The 8,514-nt window shown below is 39.9% G+C and overlaps 1 pseudogene; it reads right to left on the bottom strand.

The window, feature by feature from the left end:
- Positions 1-5,834, bottom strand: part of LOC132177879 (uncharacterized) — a 7,716-nt pseudogene extending 1,882 nt beyond the window's left edge.
- Between the last annotated feature and the right edge of the window lie 2,680 nt (positions 5,835-8,514).

An 8,514-nucleotide genomic window follows, 5' to 3' on the forward strand; every position in this document is an offset into this window, starting at 1 on the left:
CCTCCATACATGTGCCCTCATTTCATAACATTTAACTCATTTCTTGTACTTTTCTTTGTACTTCTTTTGATGCATCTTAGGGCAACATGTAGGAGGGTTTATCATCATTTTTCTTTCTTATAATCATCATCATTTCTCAACTTTCTTTTCTCAAAATGAAAAACTTTTCCAAATATAAACTTGTTGTGCTTAGAAAGCATTTAAACAAATAGAAACTTTCTAGATAATTCTTTTAGAAATCCTTCATGCATGCAACATAACTTCATAATACGTAAATAAAATAATCATTTACAATTTAATACAAGAATATATAAATAGCATGACATGAAGTAACTTTAGAAGGGGTAGTGAATTTACTTACCTCTAGACTGAAGCTAAAAGTGGTATGAAGGAATCTAGTTGCTCCAATATGACTAACACCACTAGTATATCTTTTGAAACTAATTTCTAAAGTCCGCTATCTCTTGTGTTCTTTCTTTCTTGTAGCGCTTGGTCTCGCCTTTCTCTCTCTGTTCTGAGTAAACACTCTTAGAAAGAAGAAAGACCGAGTAAAAAGCGGAAGAAGGAAGAATATATGCAAGAGATGGGAGAGGAGATGAGTTGTGAAAATTGTGAAGGAGAAGAGCCCTATTTATAGGAGAAAATCAAACACTATTCCACCTTCAATTTACAATTATACCCTCATTTTACTATTTCACCTACCACCTACTATTCCACCTACTACTTACTATTCTACCTACCACTTACTATTTCACCTACCACCTACTATTCCACCTACCACTTACTATTCTACCTACCACTTACTATTTCACCTACCACCTACTATTCCACCTACCACTTACTATTCCACCTACCACTTACTATTTCACCTACCACTTACTATTTCACCTACCACTTACTATTCCACTATTACCTATACCAATTTCCAATTACCATTCATACAATATCATAAATTTCTCAAGAATTAACATCATTGCCTAATATGAATATAATCATAGCATCAAATTAATATCTCTAAAATAAGACTTTCAAAATCTTAGGTGCTACATATTTACTATCCTATTATTTCACCAATTACCATTCTCTAATTACCACTCTCATAAATTTCCCAAGAATTAAAATCCTTAGCTACAATGGATATTAAAATAACATCATTATCAAAATAATCTATTTAAATAGCTTTGAAAATTCTGGGACACTACAATCTTCCCTCCTTATTAGAATTTCGCCCTCGAAATTAAAACTTTAATTATCACTATATCCATGAATTTAGATTCTATCATATTCATCAATCAATTAATAATTATGCTATTCTACGTACTTCAACCATAAAATAAGACTTTATAGGAAACTTACTCAAACAAATGAGGGTATTTGTTACGCATGCTTTCTTCCAGTTCCCATGAAGCTTCCTCTGTTGAGTGATTGTTCCACAAGACTTTCACTACTGATATACTTCTGTTTCTAAGGACTTGATCCTTTCTGTCGAGTATTCTTGTTGGTGTCTCCTCGTAAGTCATGTTGGGTTGGATTTGAAGGGGTTCGCTTTCTAAAACATGTGTTGTATCCGGAACATATTTCCTCAACATTGATATATGGAATACGTCATGAATCTCACTTAAGTTCGGGGGTAATGCCAAACGATAAGCTACCGCCCCAACTCTCTCAAGAATTTCAAAAGGACCAACGAACCTAGGACTCAACTTCCCTTTTCTTTCGAATCGCATTACTCCTCTCATAGGAGTAATCTTGAGGAAGACTTTTGTGCCAACTTCAAATTCTAGCTCTCGTCGTCTCGCGTCAGCGTAACTCTTTTGTCGACTTTGAGCTGCTGCTAATCTCTGCTTTATTACTGTTATCTTCTCGCACGTATCTTGGATGATTTCTGGCCCAAGTAGTTTCCGCTCTCCTACTTCGTCCCAATATAGTGGCGACCTACACTTTCTCCGTACAAGGCTTCATAAGGTGCCATATCGATGCTTGCGTGATAACTATTGTTGTAGGCGAATTCTATCAACGGAAGATATTGGATCCAGCTCCCCTTGAAATCAAGAACACACAATCGCAGCATGTCTTCCAAAGTTTGAATTGTTCGTTCCGTCTGCCCGTCGGTTTGAGGGTGGAATGCTGTACTGAAAGTTAGCCTTGTACCCATTGCCTCTTGTAAACTCCGCCAAAATCTTGAGGTAAATCTTGGATCTCGATCCGACACAATGGACACGGGAACTCCATGTAGTCGTATGATCTCCTTGACATAGAGTTCTGCGAGCCGATCCATACTGTAATTCATCTTGATCGGTAGAAAGTGTGCAGTTTTAGTTAACCGATCAACAATGACCCAAACCGCATCTTGACCACTTTGAGCCTTTGGGAAAACCAGACACAAAGTCCATCGAAATACGTTCCCATTTCCATTCAGGAATAGGGAGAGGTTGTAAAGGCCCTGCAGGTCTTTGATGTTCTGCCTTAACTTGTTGACACGTCAGGCATCGCTCCACGTATTGTGCGATATCCTTCTTCATTCCATTCCACCAATAGCTTTTGCGTAAGTCTCGATACATCTTCGTGCTTCCCGGATGGACTGTATATAAGGATTGATGAGCTTCTGACAAGATGACCTTCTTCAGTTCTGCATTATTGGGAACGCACACTCGGTCACGAAATCTTAACACTCCATCCTTGGAGATTTGGAAATCTGGTTGTAGCCCCTTCTCCATTCCTTCACGAATTATAGTTGACTCGTTGTCTGAAAGCTGTGCTGTCTTGATTTGTTCCAATAAGGTTGACTCCAAGGTTAGGCTGCTCATGCAAGATTGAACTATCTCTATTCCTTCTTTGTCCAGGTCAAGGAGTAACTTCTGTTGCATCGTGAATGTGGCCGATAATGTTCCCTCCGTGGTTCTTCTGCTGAGGGCATCAGCGACTACATTCGCCTTTCCAGGGTGGTAGTTGATCTTACAGTCGTAGTCGCTTAGTAGTTCCAACCAGCGCCTTTGTCGCATGTTGAGCTCCTTTTGGGTGAAGAAATACTTTAGGCTTTTGTGATCTGTGAAGATTTCGCAATGCTCTCCGTACAAGTAATGTCGCCATATCTTTAAAGCAAAGACTACTGCTGCTAGCTCGAGATCATGAGTTGGGTAATTGCGTTCGTAGGTCTTCAATTGTCTTGAGGCGTAAGCGATAACCTTCCCTTGTTGCATCAGCACGCAACCCAAGCCTTTAAGAGAGGCGTCGCTATAAATTACAAATCCACCAGTCCCTGATGGAAGAGTGAGAACTGGTGCGGTGACTAGCCGTTGCTTCAGCCCTTGGAAACTTCGCTCGCAATCCTCCGTCCACTGAAATTTTTCATTCTTCCTTGTTAATCTGGTTAATGGTACCGCCAGCTTAGAAAATCCTTCTACAAACTTCCTGTAGTAGCCAGCAAGTCCTAAGAAACTTCGTACTTCATGGGCATTTGACGGCTGTACCCAATTGACTATCGCCTTCACTTTACTTGGATCTACTGCTATTCCATCCTTGGTGACAACGTGACCTAAGAAAGTCACATTGTCTAACCAAAATTCACACTTTTTGAACTTCGCATAAAGTTGTTGCTTCCTCAAAATGTCCAACACCATTCGCAAGTGCTTTTCGTGTTCCTCCCGAGTCTTTGAATAGATTAAGATGTCGTCGATGAATACTACCACGCATGTGTCAACAAGTTCTTGAAATACTCGATTCATCATGTCCATAAATGCAGCTGGAGCATTAGTTAAACCGAAAGACATTACTAAGAATTCGTAATGTCCGTACCTTGTCCGAAACGCTGACTTTTGTACGTCCTCCTCCCGAATTTTGAGTTGATGGTAACCGGAACGAAGGTCAATCTTAGAGAATACTTGCGACCCTTGGAGTTGATCGAAGAGATCATCAATCCTTGGGAGCGGGTATTTATTCTTGATTGTAACCTTATTCAATTCCCTATAGTCAATACATAATCGCATCGATCCATCCTTCTTTTTCACAAATAGAACAGGTGCTCCCCATGGTGATACACTCGGACGAATAAAACCTTTGTTGAGTAGTTCCTGTAGTTGATCCTTGAGCTCCGCGAGTTCTCGTGGTGCCATCCGATAAGGAGCTTTAGATATGGGTGCGGTGCCTGGAAGTAGGTCTATAGTGAATTCGATTTCCCTATTGGGAGGTATTCCCGGCAATTCATCCGGGAAAACGTCTGTAAATTCCCGTACAACGGGTATCTCTTCGACTTTTGCTTCCGCTTTCTCCTCTGTTACGCATGCCAAAAATCCTAAACAGCCTTTCCTAATTAATCGAGTTGCATGAACTGCGGATATCAACTTAGGCGTGTTGATAGTTCGATCTCCATAAAATTTGAATTCTTCACTTCCCGGCGGTCTAAACATTACCTCCTTGTGGAAACAATCCACGCACGCATGGTACATAGATAGCCAATCCATTCCTAAGATCACATCAAACCCGCTCATCTCGAATATTACAAGATTTACTGGCATGACATGACCTTTAATTGATACAGGACAACGTCTAACTACCGAGGTACATACGACTGTCTTTCCTACAGGGGTAGCCACTGCTAAGCTTACATCTAATGATTCTAGCTTTAGGTTACTTGCTTTAGCAAAGGAGTATGACACAAATGAGTGCGTTGCTCCAGGATCAAAAAGAACGGAAGCTATACCATTAGAAATAGGGAGGGTACCTGCCACCACTTCATTGGACGCTGATGCATCACCAGGCGTTAGAGCATAAACCCGAGCGGTTGCATGGTTCTTCTGTTCCTCAGGGCGTTTTTGACCGCTTAGGTTGTTGGGAGGGGCCTTGCAATCTCGTAGGATATGTCCAGGTTTCCCGCATCTGTAACATACCGGCTGCCCAAACAGACAATTCCCGGCATGAAGCTTTCCACATTTCTGACATGGTACACGGTGACCACCATTTCCTTGTTGACGGGGTTGTTGTGGTGCAAAATTTCGTTGTGGAGTCTGGTGAAATCTCTTCTTATTGGGTTGCTCTCCTGAGTGGTTCCATTGTGGGACATTTCTCTTCCTCTGGTGGGAATACCCCGAATCTGCATTCTGGTTGGAATACCCCGAATTTGCATTCTGGGTCTGCTCGATTATCGCAGCTTTGTTGATGAGGTCTGATAAGTTTCCAATCTGGAATCCTACCACAAGGTTCATAATGCGTGGTTGCAGTCCTCTTTCAAACTTCCTCGCTTCTAGCTCTCCAGTTGACACGAGATAAGGGGCAAATCGTGATAGTTCGATGAATTTGGCAGCATATTTCTCCACCGTCATTGACCCTTGAACTAGGTCCGTAAATTCCTGGGCTCTGGCTTGTCGAACTGTCTGAGGAAAGAATCGTTCATAAAATTCTTTCTTGAATTCTTCCCAAGAAATGGGATCCTCTTCCTTTAGTGCTAGCCGGCTTCGTACTTGTGCCTCCTTGGTTTCCCACCACCGATTTGCTTGATCAGTTAGGAGGTAAGTAGCATACCTAACCATCTTATTATCGGCGCAGTCCATCACCTTTAGCAGCCTTTCGGTTTGCAGAAACCAGTTTTCTGCAACTTCTGCACCCGCATTTCCTTCAAAGGTAGGAGGTTGCTGCCGACGAAACTTTTCGAACGTGCAACCTTGTTGTTCTTTGCTAGTGGATCCTTTCCCGCGTTGGGCCTCTTCTAGCAGGTTCATAAGAGTAGTTGCCAACGTTGTCATAGGGCTTAACTCATGGTTGATGATAACGTTTCCTCCATCTCCGGAGTTGTTGAACCCGGTGTTGCCATCTTGGTTATTGTGAGGCGGGGACGCCATTTCTTCACAATCGATAATATAACAACCATTAAACAATTTAGACAAGAGTCTATGGATTATCTAGTAGTGACTACAACGACTAACTATACTTGGCCGGAATGTGGCTTCCCATTAACCCTTTTTTTTTTTTTTTTTTGAAAAGTCTGCCAGAACCTTATAACCTTTGCTTTGATACCAAAATTGTAACATCCCCAGCCCGTTAAGGCTGAGTTTGTCACTTTTCTTCTTTTTCAACAAAAGTTCTTGCAAAGATCTATAAGGTCTATCAGAGTACTTGATTTTAAAGGATACGAAAAAATGTATAAAACATTATTCAAGAGATTTTATTACAAGCGAAATTAGAAAACATTAAACTTTAGTTGCGGAATATCATATTATTACAATCACTGATATGAAAAGACTTTGAAAATTAATAATTACTCCCATCCCCATTCCGGCCTCCTATTCCAGCGTCCTTTCTACCTGAAAACAAGAAATAAAACTGAATGAGCCCAAAAGGGGCCCAGCAAGTAAAATCCACAACCATAAATAGTCTTACTCCTTGTTCTCAGTTTTGAAAATTGTTTTCACAAATAAATATACATCCAGTCATAATAATAATACATGTATGTACGGTTGCATCTTCCGTAGCATATACGTACTATTACATATATTATTAGATCATCGTCATAAATCATCTTTATAAATTATCATCATAATGCATCGCTATAAATCATCATAGTATATCATCATTGAAAATCATCATAGTAAATCATTGTTGAAATTATATTATCACTTTCTCATATTAGGGCCCATGTACACTATTACCCCTGTGTACGAGGGTTGCGGGTCCTTGTGACCATGGCACTGAACTGTGGCCTCAGCCATGCCCGACCGTCAATTAACTCTTTTCTTGGTGCACTCAACGGTCATGTTGATGGAATACCACCTTCTGGCATAGCCTCCTTCAGTGGTTTCGCCTCCATCCGAGTATCGGTACCGAACTCTCATCTTATCTTATCTTGGGGCCAAAAATACTCTCCTCCATACATGTGCCCTCATTTCATAAACATTTATCTCATCTCTTGTACTTTTCTTTGTACTTCTTTTGATGCATCTTAGGGCAACATGTAGGAGGGTTTATCATCATTTTTCTTTCTTATAATCATCATCATTTCTCAACTTTCTTTTCTTAAAATGGAAACTTTTCCAAATATAAACTTGTTGTGCTTAGAAAGCATTTAAACAAATAGAAACTTTCTAGATAATTCTTTTAGAAATCCTTCATGCATGCAACATAACTTCATAATACGTAAATAAAATAATCATTTACAATTTGATACAAGAATATATAAATAGCATGACATGAAGTAATTTTAGAAGGGGTAGTGAATTTACTTACCTCTAGACTGAAGCTAAAAGTGGTATGAAGGAATCTAGTTGCTCCAATATGACTAACACCACTAGTATATCTTTTGAAACTAATTTCTAAAGTCCGCTATCTCTTGTGTTCTTTCTTTCTTGTAGCGCTTGGTCTCGCCCTTTCTCTCTCTGTTCTGAGTAAATACTCTTAGAAAGAAGAAAGACCGAGTAAAAAGCGGAAGAAGGAAGAATATATGCAAGAGATGGGAGAGGAGATGAGTTGTGAAAATTGTGAAGGAGAAGAGCTCTATTTATAGGAGAAAATCAAACACTATTCTACCTTCAATTTACAATTATACCCTCATTTTACTATTTCACCTACCACCTACTATTCCACCTACCACTTACTATTCTACCTACCACTTACTATTTCACCTACCACCTACTATTCCACCTACCACTTACTATTCTACCTACCACTTACTATTTCACCTACTACTTACTATTCCACCTACCACTTACTATTCTACCTACCAATTACTATTATACCTACCATTTTCCAATTACCATTCATACAATATCATAAATTTCTCAAGAATTAACATCATTGCCTAATATGAATATAATCATAGCATCAAATTAATATCTCTAAAATAAGACTTTCAAAATCTTAGGTGCTACATATTTACTATCCTATTATTTCACCAATTACCATTCTCTAATTACCACTCTCATAAATTTCCCAAGAATTAAAATCCTTAGCTACAATGGATATTAAAATAACATCATTATCAAAATAATCTATTTAAATAGCTTTGAAAATTCTGGGACACTACACGGTCCCTGCTATGACCGGAAGAGAAATCATTCCAATGGGTTGAACATGCTCACCTGGAAACCCTATCAAGGGCGATAGGAAGGGCTTCAATTTCTCTCGGCTAATGCCCAATTGTTGAACCACTGTCCAGTAGAGAATATCAGCCGAACTGCCATTGTCCACCAAGACTCGGTGAACAGCATGATTAGCCACCGTTAAAGTTATCACCAATGCATCATCATGTGGTATTGAGACTTCTTTCGTATCTTCCTCCGAAAACGTTAGAACGCTCGGTTCTCGCTTCTGGATCTTAGAGGGTTTTTCAAGCACAAAGATTTCTTCCATTCTTGCTTGCTTGACGTAGGCCTTCCTTGCTGAACTTGATTCACCTCCACCAGCAAGGCCTCATGAGATAGTTCGGATCTCACCAACTATGGCTTGGTTCTGGGGATTCTGATGTTTGCTCTGTGATATTCTCGGCTCGTCACGCCTTTGCCTTTGGTTGCGTGGTCGATCATTGTT

Source organism: Corylus avellana, chromosome ca4 (genome assembly GCF_901000735.1).
Source record: "Corylus avellana chromosome ca4, CavTom2PMs-1.0".
In the NCBI taxonomy this organism is placed as follows: domain Eukaryota; kingdom Viridiplantae; phylum Streptophyta; class Magnoliopsida; order Fagales; family Betulaceae; genus Corylus; species Corylus avellana.